General features: G+C 40.0%; 1 long non-coding RNA gene across 1 annotated transcript; it reads left to right on the forward strand.

The window, feature by feature from the left end:
* The first annotated feature begins 6,507 nt into the window (after positions 1–6,507).
* LOC118318853 lies at positions 6,508–9,168 on the forward strand. The gene is made up of 2 exons (XR_004795834.2): positions 6,508–8,004; positions 8,273–9,168. It is a non-coding gene; the product is annotated as an uncharacterized LOC118318853 (long non-coding RNA).
* Positions 9,169–10,004: the final 836 nt, after the last annotated feature.

The raw sequence follows: 10,004 nt of genomic DNA on the forward strand, positions 1-10,004 counted from the left end.
CTCACTGTCATCGTTGTAGCCCACGCTATACACCATGGGTTTCACCCAATGTGTAAATGTGTCGTGTCTCACTTGTTGTGTCTTGCTTTACTAAATAAATTTGAAGAAAAAAAAAAAAGAAAGAAAGAGATGCACACAGGCTGGGCGCTCGTGTGCTAGAGGGAATAAACAAAGTATGCAACTCAGCTCCCTCTTTCTTATTGTGAAACACAACGACGGCGCCAACAGATAATTCAGCCACCAGAGATTGCACTGTGTCAGAGCAGCGGTGAAGTAGCCACCAAGCGTTCAGTAATTCTTCACGCGCTGTCTTATAGGATCTGTATCTGTTGCGGAAAAAAAGGGCCACTGATCCTCCCGCCAGTGAAGCGCTGTCGCCATGGCAACGTCACGGTTTATCAAGGTTTAAGGCAACGGAGAGGGAGGAGCGCGCACGCACACACACACACACACACACACACACACACGTGCGATTCACAATAACACGCGCGTGCGTGCAGATACATTGTGAGGCAAAAACATGAGCACATGATGAGGTGTGACGAGTCCAGTTGGTCTCTTGAGTCGATCCCTCAACAGTATCAGATGTCAAATGAAAACGTGCCCATATGCAGGAGAACTCTGACTGAATCTACCGGGCAGCTTATATTGTAGTTAGTAAACATATAGGTACTGAGGTGGGAAGGTGGCGCGGTGGCAGTGTGACGAGAGATTATCTGCCTGACTGGAGGCTCGCAGCTTTGATCCCTGCGAAGACCAGAATTTACACCCTGCAACTCACTGATGCTGCGGCTCATTCCGCCATAACATGACAAGAGGCAATTAGGAATTATAACATGGTTACAACATGGTTGGCCCATCAGAACCGCGTGTCCCTATGCAGAGAAATTACAGATGCATCGGATTAGTCGTAAGCAGAAAGCTCAGGCCGGGGGGGGATTTAGTTTGGTTTAGCATGGAGACTGATTGCAACAGAACAGAGGTAGCAAGGTTCTGCTTAAAGTGAAAAAAAAGTCAAAGTAAAATGCCAACAAATGCCTCTAGAGCTCCCGTATTAACACGCTGTCGTTTGTTAATCCGTAAATGAAGAGTTATTTACCAAAAATGAGGCGTTGCATGCCGTACATATTTCATGGAGAGCTGAACTTAGCTGAGACACTGTTCGGAGGAAATAGTCACGAGATGGAGCTTGACATTTTGTCGTGTACAGATTAGACAAAGATATAAAATGGTGATTTGTGACTGTTGTTCGGAGTTAACTGTGCTTTTGGATTTGTGCATCCGAGTTAAATGAATCAACACCTGGCCCTAGCTTAATGTTTGAAGTCGACTTGAGCTTTGGTTTCAATTCTCACCAGAAATAAAAGAAACACAATGATGCAGCAGCTGGTGTGCCAATTTTGGAATTTTTATAATAGAGCCATTATGCCTTTGGGTCCGTTCCTACGTCCGTCCGACTGGTAAGCAGAGGCAAACAACTGCATGACAGTAATTCTAGTTTTGACATTAGTGGAACATGTGGCATTTTCTCCCTTTTATCAACAAACATATATTCATATTTATTGAAGGCAACATTAAGCATTACAAACATGTACAGTCAGTGTGACACTGAGCTCCTCTCACAATTGAGCAGCACAGCTCAGTAATGGAGTGAGATTATAACTCAGAAAACACACTCAAGGATGTATTTTGAAAACTGGCTGAAATACTTATTCCGCCTTCCTAAAAGGTTTTGAAACCAAACTGCATTTTTCTTTCTTTTTACTCAGTCTTGCTTCAATCAAAATATAAAGGGAAACAGAACTAACGTTCCTCCAGTTTGAGGTAATGGTCAGGAATTGTTGTGTTTTTTTAAGATCCATTAGAGCATCTATAAATGCTAATTTAGCTCAGACACTTATAAAATATGAGCTATTATATACTTTGTCAGAGGTAAGACGCATTGATGGGAAACCACCCCTTTGAGTGCAGGCACTATGTCGCTCCACTGGTGGCTTATATTGACTGGCTACAGGTTGTGTATCACCTTAATGGTTTCAATAAATATATTTCAAAGGCAAATTGATAGAGCAGGCATGATACAATGTGATTGCCATTTACCAACTGTGACAGGCCAGACGACATATTGTGATATGATGAAGCTACAAATGTGCTCTACCAGTCAACTTCATTTGACACACCTCTAATGAGAAGTAGCATAATAAATGATTGTGTCACCATGTAAAATAAATGGGAGAATTTAAATTTTCCAACTACCAAACACTTTTAGAAAACGCTGAGAGATGTGGCTAATCTGCACCGTGCATGGCATAATACTCAGGCCTGCTGTCATGTCTGCTCCAAGTGAAGCAGAACGATTACAGTGCCCATATTATGCTTTTTAGCAATGTTTCTTGCTCTGTCAGTCAGACCACCAGTTTGATCCAGAAGGAAGCGACAATGGATTCACATGAAATGTTTTACAAACATTTATGGTATGACTTTGGTGATCTTCTGACTTTTGCTATAGCTACAATGAGTTTGTCATTTGTGATTTTGAGTGTCCCAACCACTCGGCCTATTAGTTGAATTGCTATTAAATTTGCTTTGGCATTTAAGTTCCACCACAGGATTATTAATAAGCTTTCATCCACTGACATTGAGGGCCACATGCAGGTCAATATTTCAGTTTGTCCAGATCTTTGGTTTATGACCAAATGCCTACATGCATTCCGCCTCAGCTAAACAATGTATTGTGCTTATTGGCTGCTGTTAGCATGCAAACACTCTAACTTTACCTGTAGATGTTATCAGCAATAACTAACTGTGCAATATTTATATTTGTTCTCCATGTGCAACTATTGCTACTGCTCTGTACATAGTTTTTATATTTCTATATTTTGTTATATTTTGTATATACGTACTGCTTTTTTGAATGTCTTTAAATTTCTTTGTATATTCTGCTATTTCTTCTATATTCTATCCACTGTGCTGCTGTAACGACCAAATTTCCCAATGGTGGGACGAATAAAGGCATATCTTATATTATCTTATCTTATCATGGTAAACGTTGCTGAATATCAGCTTCTTTTTTTTTTTTTTGCATTTAATGCCAGCTCATTTTGAGTACTTTAAAATGCAGACGTTGGCATTTTTGCTCAAAGCAGAGGCCTGACGGAGGTGCTAGTGTGTCAGTCTTGTTAACAGTTGATTTTGTTATTTTTTAGCAAATGTTGCCACACATGCACAGAAAGGGGGCTGGTGGAAGCAACACTGACAATGCAACACTTCAAGCCTCTGAAGTCAAAAAGCGTTTCAGCGCTTTGCCAAGTGAGTAAGTATACAAACAAAGACATTTGGTTGGATTACAATAGAATCGCTTCCTGGTACACCGCCGACCAGACCTCAGTAATGGGACTATCATGCCGAATTTTTTCAAGAAACGGCTCCGCTGAATGATCTGAAACCCATTGCATATGGGATTAACGGCGAGAAAAAGTGAATACATACAAGTCAATTGACGGCTTCAATTATGTTGCGCATTCATGTTCAGGATTAATGGGCTTGTTGTAGTAATAGACTGGGTGAAGTCCCGTCTCTGCTTGTCTTAATTCATATTGCCTCAAGGCAAACATAATATGCATCCACTGAATCCTGTAAGATGTTACACGTAATATGTGTATGCAAGCCTTAACTGAATAATTGAATGTTTTCCTTGTAATCCACTGTTCTAATCCAGACATTTCCATCTATTACAGCTATTGTGTCTTGTTTGGTTTCAAGCTTTTAGCACTTGTGTTACTGTCATCGTAATTTAAGGCACATTCTGTTGGGGTGGCATGAAGATAGATCCATTTCGTTTGCAGATTCTTCAGTGCATTTATTTTTCAGTCCAAGGAGACAAAATTGTTGTATCCAGTTATGTGAAATGAGCAATACAAATCACCCCACTTCCAGCCACTTTTGCCTTAGTGTTTGCATGGAGATGCACTAATCTGGCGCAGTAGTTGTTAGCCATTCCCGCCGCATGGGTTGATGGAAGTGTCATTCTGTCAGTCCATTTCCTTTCAGTCCAGACTGCAATATCTCAACAACTACTGTACTTAATGGATTGCCATTAAATTCTGAACAGAAATTGGTGCTTCTGACTTTTCCTTCATCACAGAATATTGGTTACAGTCAGATGTGTCCTGTGAGAATTATTCGGCCTGATGTAAGAGAGGCAACAAACTTATTTGCCCAGGTGGTCTCATTTTTGTTCTCTGTCAAAAAGACTCTGCAGTAGAAAAACGTCAGAGCCAGCTCCTGAGGAAGTTGTCAACGCCGCTTTGGAAATAGCGTTTCTCAGTGTTACTGAGAGGAAAGAAGTATGTAAAAAAAGGTTTGTGTTCCTTTTTGCCGCAAATCGAGCCATCCTTGTTCCAAACCATTTGGCCAAGAGAATGACATGGTGAAAGCAAGGTTTAAAGGGGACCAATATGAGAATGGATGGTGTTGTTTTTCTATCTCCATTACACATCAGTTTTAACATCATATGACAAGTTTAAGCCAAAAAATTGTCAATATCTGCTTTACGTATCACAGGCGAGACCCTAAAAGCAGTGGAAAACAAACATGAGTGAAAATTAAATACCATTATCATTTACCATAAGATATGATTAGATATAGTACAACCTAAACATGTTGCAGATTTGTTTCCTCTCTATGTTTGTGATACACTGCATTTACCGTGACTGCTGCAGATACAAAGCCTGTCAGGAGACCAGCAGACTGACTTTCCCTGAACCCAGAGATAATTGTTGTTGCCTATTTATAGATCTTTGATCAAGCTATTCTCTGACAGATATTGCTGGGCACAGAGGCCATGGTTTGTGAATGATGACAGACTCAGTTTGGTGTTTTTGCTTCATAGATTCCTTTCTGCCATGAAAGGAGCTCAAGGGCTTTGTGCCTGATTCTTTTCTTTTTACCATTTATGTTGTTAATCTATGTCACACAGTGTCAGTGTTAATCTTTGACAATACACAGATTAGTTATTCAGTTTTGCTAATGATGGTGATGGGTTTTTTTAACGCTCTCAGCATCTTTTATTGCCCTGTGTTTTTAGTTCAAACTTGTTTGCATTGTGGAGGAAACTTAATTTTTGATGTGCAGTTAATCATGAAAGATATTTAGGAAGAAGAAGAAGACGACGATGAAACGAAGAAAAGATAAAGTAATGTTTGCGGAAGACTGCAACAGGGTATCATCTTTTTTTCAGTCAATACTGCATTGAGCCTGTGAACCTGCTGATTTTATACTGATGCAATAGACTGGCTTTGAAGAATTTCTAGACACTTTCTGATAGTCTTCTCATTCTAAAATGATTTAATCATGATCGAGTGCTGCTTTCTTGCTGCTGTTTTGTTTATAAAGAGATTTATAATTACTAAAAAAACTGTTATAGGTATAGGTATATGGTATTCACTAATAGATCTATTATGAATGCAAAAAGCAAATAAAATAAAGACGTATCAAAACAATCTGGATCTAAAATAAGTAAATGCACTGTATACAAAAAATAATACACACTCATAGACTTCTACATAACTTTATATGTAAGTACATTTTCTAACTGCCCATACTGTATAATAACGTGCATGTGTTGTATGTGGATAAAATAATGCCTATTATTTGTATTTATCTCATTCTATCTAGTTATTATTTCAATGTAATTTACTTGTAACAGCTTTTTTGTACCGCTATTTTATTCTTCCATCCAATATGTGGATATATGTATTTCACGAGAGCTACAGTAATCTCAAAAAGAACATATAAGGTAAGGCATCCTTGATTTAAAAAAAATATACAATAGTACAATATGTTTTCATATTCAGCCCAACATCTTCATAAGGCAATGAAAATATTAATCTTGAGGCAAAATAGAAATCCCATCAAGTCTGTTGAGTTAAATGTTCCAAGTCAAATCCCCTGGGTGTTTATTGTTTATGGCCTTAACCTTTGCACTGTCAGCCACTGTTAAGCAGAGGTTACCCTCCTCCAAGGGATGATAACACTGATCAAGGCCAAGGGCTGAATGACATTTCATTATTTTGTAAGTGCTGCTGTGCACCTGGCCCCTCCACAAGCTTAATTCTGTGTCTTGTACATACTTGTGCAGCAAACCACCCCTTTGTTCTCCCGGAATTAATAGTTGCTGTTACACTGCTAATCTACAGAGCGAGATCTTAAAGTGTTCCTTCCTTTGATCTAATGTTTTCACAATGATGCAACATGGAAATTTCTGTGCAACCTCTAAGATCTGAACAGATATCAAAAGGGAAATGCCAGGAGGTGGAGAAAATGTGATTATTTCGACCAATTTCTGGGTTTCTCTGTGATGCTATGTAGAACTTGCTCGTCGGCACAAAAATTGAGGAGGATGTGGTCTAACTGCAGGCAAACATGATTTACACATTTCCATTGCATCACAATTAAAGGTGAAGCAAGTAGATTCTAATCAAATTCAATTTTTTTTTTTTCCAGTGAATGGCTCCTCACACACTGCGAGCTGTCCGAGTGCGTGTCTCTGTGTGTGATGATAAACATCCAGTGGTCCTAAACAGCTCCGGCTCTGCAAATGGTGAACAAACAAAGAGGCTAGGACAGAACCACGCCACAGTGTTACAGCCAATCAGCAACAGGGGGCATACGTGCTCGGACCAGAGATGTCACTTGTTCGTACAAAGTACAAAGAGTTTTATATCCACAAAGACCTATAAAACAAGTTTGCTAGAACATTGGATTTATTTAGTTGGATGCATAATTTAGATGATAGGTAATGATACCCTCCGTCTCCTTTAGCCACACTGCAAAAACAGCCCAACTAGAAATAAGTCCAATATTCTCAAATTTAATCAAATTGTCCTGTTTGAAACAGAAACATCTGCAAATGGGGCAAGCCAAATTTGCTTGACTATGTATATATTTTTTAACTAACATAACATTTTAGCTACTGAGAGACATTAGAGGGCCTTAAGGGGGCAGTAAGCAATTCTAAGGCTAGACACGTTTTGTAAAAATCTGCACATATTTCCTCACGGTCGGCTAGCTGTCGGTTTTGTGTGCGCCAAAAAGAATCTGGCTCAGCCCTGGCTCTGTAAATCGGAAACAACAAAATGATGCAGATCTCCCCTCAGAACACTGCATGTGCAGTTTGTAAACATCACTCGTCGACAGATTAAGAGACGCGCTAGCGGTCAGCGCTGCATCTCCACAGTTTTGGCCTAGTTGTTTGCGTGTCGGTCTTCCATACCCGAGGTCGAAGGTTAGCGGCCCGGCCGGAGCAGTAAAATCACAACAACAACAACATAGAGAGAGACAAGCTCTCTCCAAAATCGCTTACTGCCCCTTTACATCTAGACAAAAAAGCCCACATATAAGCAAGTTGTGCTTATTAAAAGCAATAACAACCCAACAATAATATTTAAACATCCTGTTGAAGGAGATTATCTTTTCCAGTCTCCTTGAACATTTCTTTGTTTTACAGTGTAAATTGATTTACACATGAGGAACATCTATATAAAGTTGAGCCAGACATTAATGTCCGACCTTCCCTCACTTTATTCCCTTGGAATACTCCTACTATGACCTCATTTAACATGGCTCAGTTCCCATGCATTACCTCCTAGCCCTTACGCAACACCTGCCTCCACCACCAGCACACGTGAACCAAAAAAAGAGGCCGAAATTAAATGTGCCGTACTTATGTCCTTCAGTGAACGCTCTCCCCATGAGGCTCAATATTTGGAGGATAAAAAAGTGAAAATGGATTAATTACCGCGGCCACTTTCCACTCGCGGCCCAGGGGACTCACCGTAGGACTGAAAGATCCACCTCCTCTCCCACTGCTCCTTCCATCTGCCATGTCACACCTCCGGTTCACAGCCAGTACACGGCAGCTCCTCCAGCCCACAGGGCACAAGGACAAATTAGAAATACCTGGCTTGACACAGGATGCGAGGGAACTCTGGAAACAAAACAAAGGTGAGGGTTAAAGTCGATTGACAAGAGCTTTGAAGCCGACCAATGTGCGTGTGTGTGTTACCTGCTCACTGTGAAAGCCCGACAGGGTTTGCCATGTCTTTGGCAGTAAGCTCCGGACTAGATAGAAAATGTCAGGGTGGCAATGCAATGTCCTCCAACCTCACTGAGGCTTGTCATTCACACAGTAAGGTTTTCATTTTTTTTCCCCTTGCTCTAACACACCTCTTTTTTTCTCTGGTTCTGCGGCATTTTCAACATGTCTCTCTAGGGAGCGAAGCATATTGATGGACATTCAAGTGTTCTCGCACTGATGCCTCCACGGCGTCCCACATTGGCACTGACCTGGATTGCGAGAGGAGCACCTGGCAATGTGACCAATGCCGTAAGAATTCAGCACATCATGGCCTCGTCATGCTCTACAGCCACACGAAAGCCTCAAAGGAACCCAATCACCACTTTGTAAACGATGACGTTTTACAGTACTACAGCTAAAGGGACATTACGTAACCTGTGACTCGACTGGCTGCCAACCCTCCTTGTTTGTGTGGCCCAAGGCTTTGTTGCGTGAAATAAAAAAGCAGAGATTATTGTGGGATTATGCAACATGTAAGCACAAATATGACAATCATTTTATGATTAAAAACCCTAATTAAGTGGCATTATATTTGTTACAAAACGTTTTGCTGCAGCAAAATATTTGTATATAAACGTAATTTCTAGGAGAAAGGGTTAATGTGACTCTATTTTCATACATTAAACTCTTTTTTGCCTTTCACGTATAACAAACGTAGCAGGAGATTTTTACCACCAAAAATAGTAATATAGTGAAAATAATAATATGATTTGTATTCCCTTTTAGCGCTGCATTGTCCCAGGGACTGCTTACTTTCATGCATGAAAAAATAAAAGGTCATGATGTAAATTCTGAAAGTCAAACACCTTCTTATTTTGATCATTTGTGAGATGATAACATTTCTACAAATGCACAACAGTATATATCCAAACCTACTGTATGTGCGTGAGAAATCTCGAATAACAGATTCTTTTGTCTCTGACGCCAAAGCGGCGAGAAGAGAATGACTTGTACCAGATCAACATGTACTCTGGTGTGATTGGTGTTTTACCAACTGCAAATGTAAAAATAAATAAATAAAAAGTCTCCAACATGTCCTCACTGTGAGATAAATTTCTCCCCTTTTGGCGGAGTCTCCAAATGGAGCCTCCAGGCAGACTTTGTCAATTGAGCAGTTTGAGTGTTACCCTCACCTCAGGCAGAAATCAACTCTGACACTCTCTGGCTGCAGCTCTGGCTCCACTCCACATGACTACGAGAGCTTTTGGATCACTGGGGCATCATGGTACAGAAAAAGACACTGCAGGAAGTTTGTCGAGCAGCAGACTTGTTTGGCTGTAATGTCACAGTATTCCCTGGTACAACCAGTACAGGGACCAACTATTGATTTGTTGATATTAACTTGTCAATGCGACAATAGTGATGATTCTAATATGCATAGTTTTGTCCATGAATAAAAAATTCTGAACGCTAATCTGACATTGGAAAGATAGTTGCTAGAAGTTAGCATTAACTTCATTTAAGTACTAGTCAGTGCTTAAAGCAAAAGAAAATTCCTCTCAAAATCCTCATTATGTTTATGTAAAATGAAGCGTAATGCTTCTGGTGTTTTAAGCTTATACTCTGTAAATTTTGCTTAAAGGCCAAGCAAATGGCTTGATGTCAATTTTAAAAAAACATTTCAGGTACTGTCAGCCCAAAGGTCAATGTAAGGACTGAGAGCTGTCAACATTATTGTTTAGGGGCTCTCAGATGGCTTTGTCAAATGTCATTTACTTACTGGATGTGTGTAAATCGCCATTGCTGAAGGTAATTAAGATTATTTTTTAAGAATGATTCCTAATGTTAAGTACACCTATATCTTACAATAGTATTTGCACTAATCCGCATGACTAGAGTTCAAACTGGTGTACGGACTAGATGCTTG

The sequence above is a fragment of the Scophthalmus maximus genome, chromosome 13, assembly GCF_022379125.1.
Source record: "Scophthalmus maximus strain ysfricsl-2021 chromosome 13, ASM2237912v1, whole genome shotgun sequence".
In the NCBI taxonomy this organism is placed as follows: Eukaryota; Metazoa; Chordata; class Actinopteri; order Pleuronectiformes; family Scophthalmidae; genus Scophthalmus; species Scophthalmus maximus.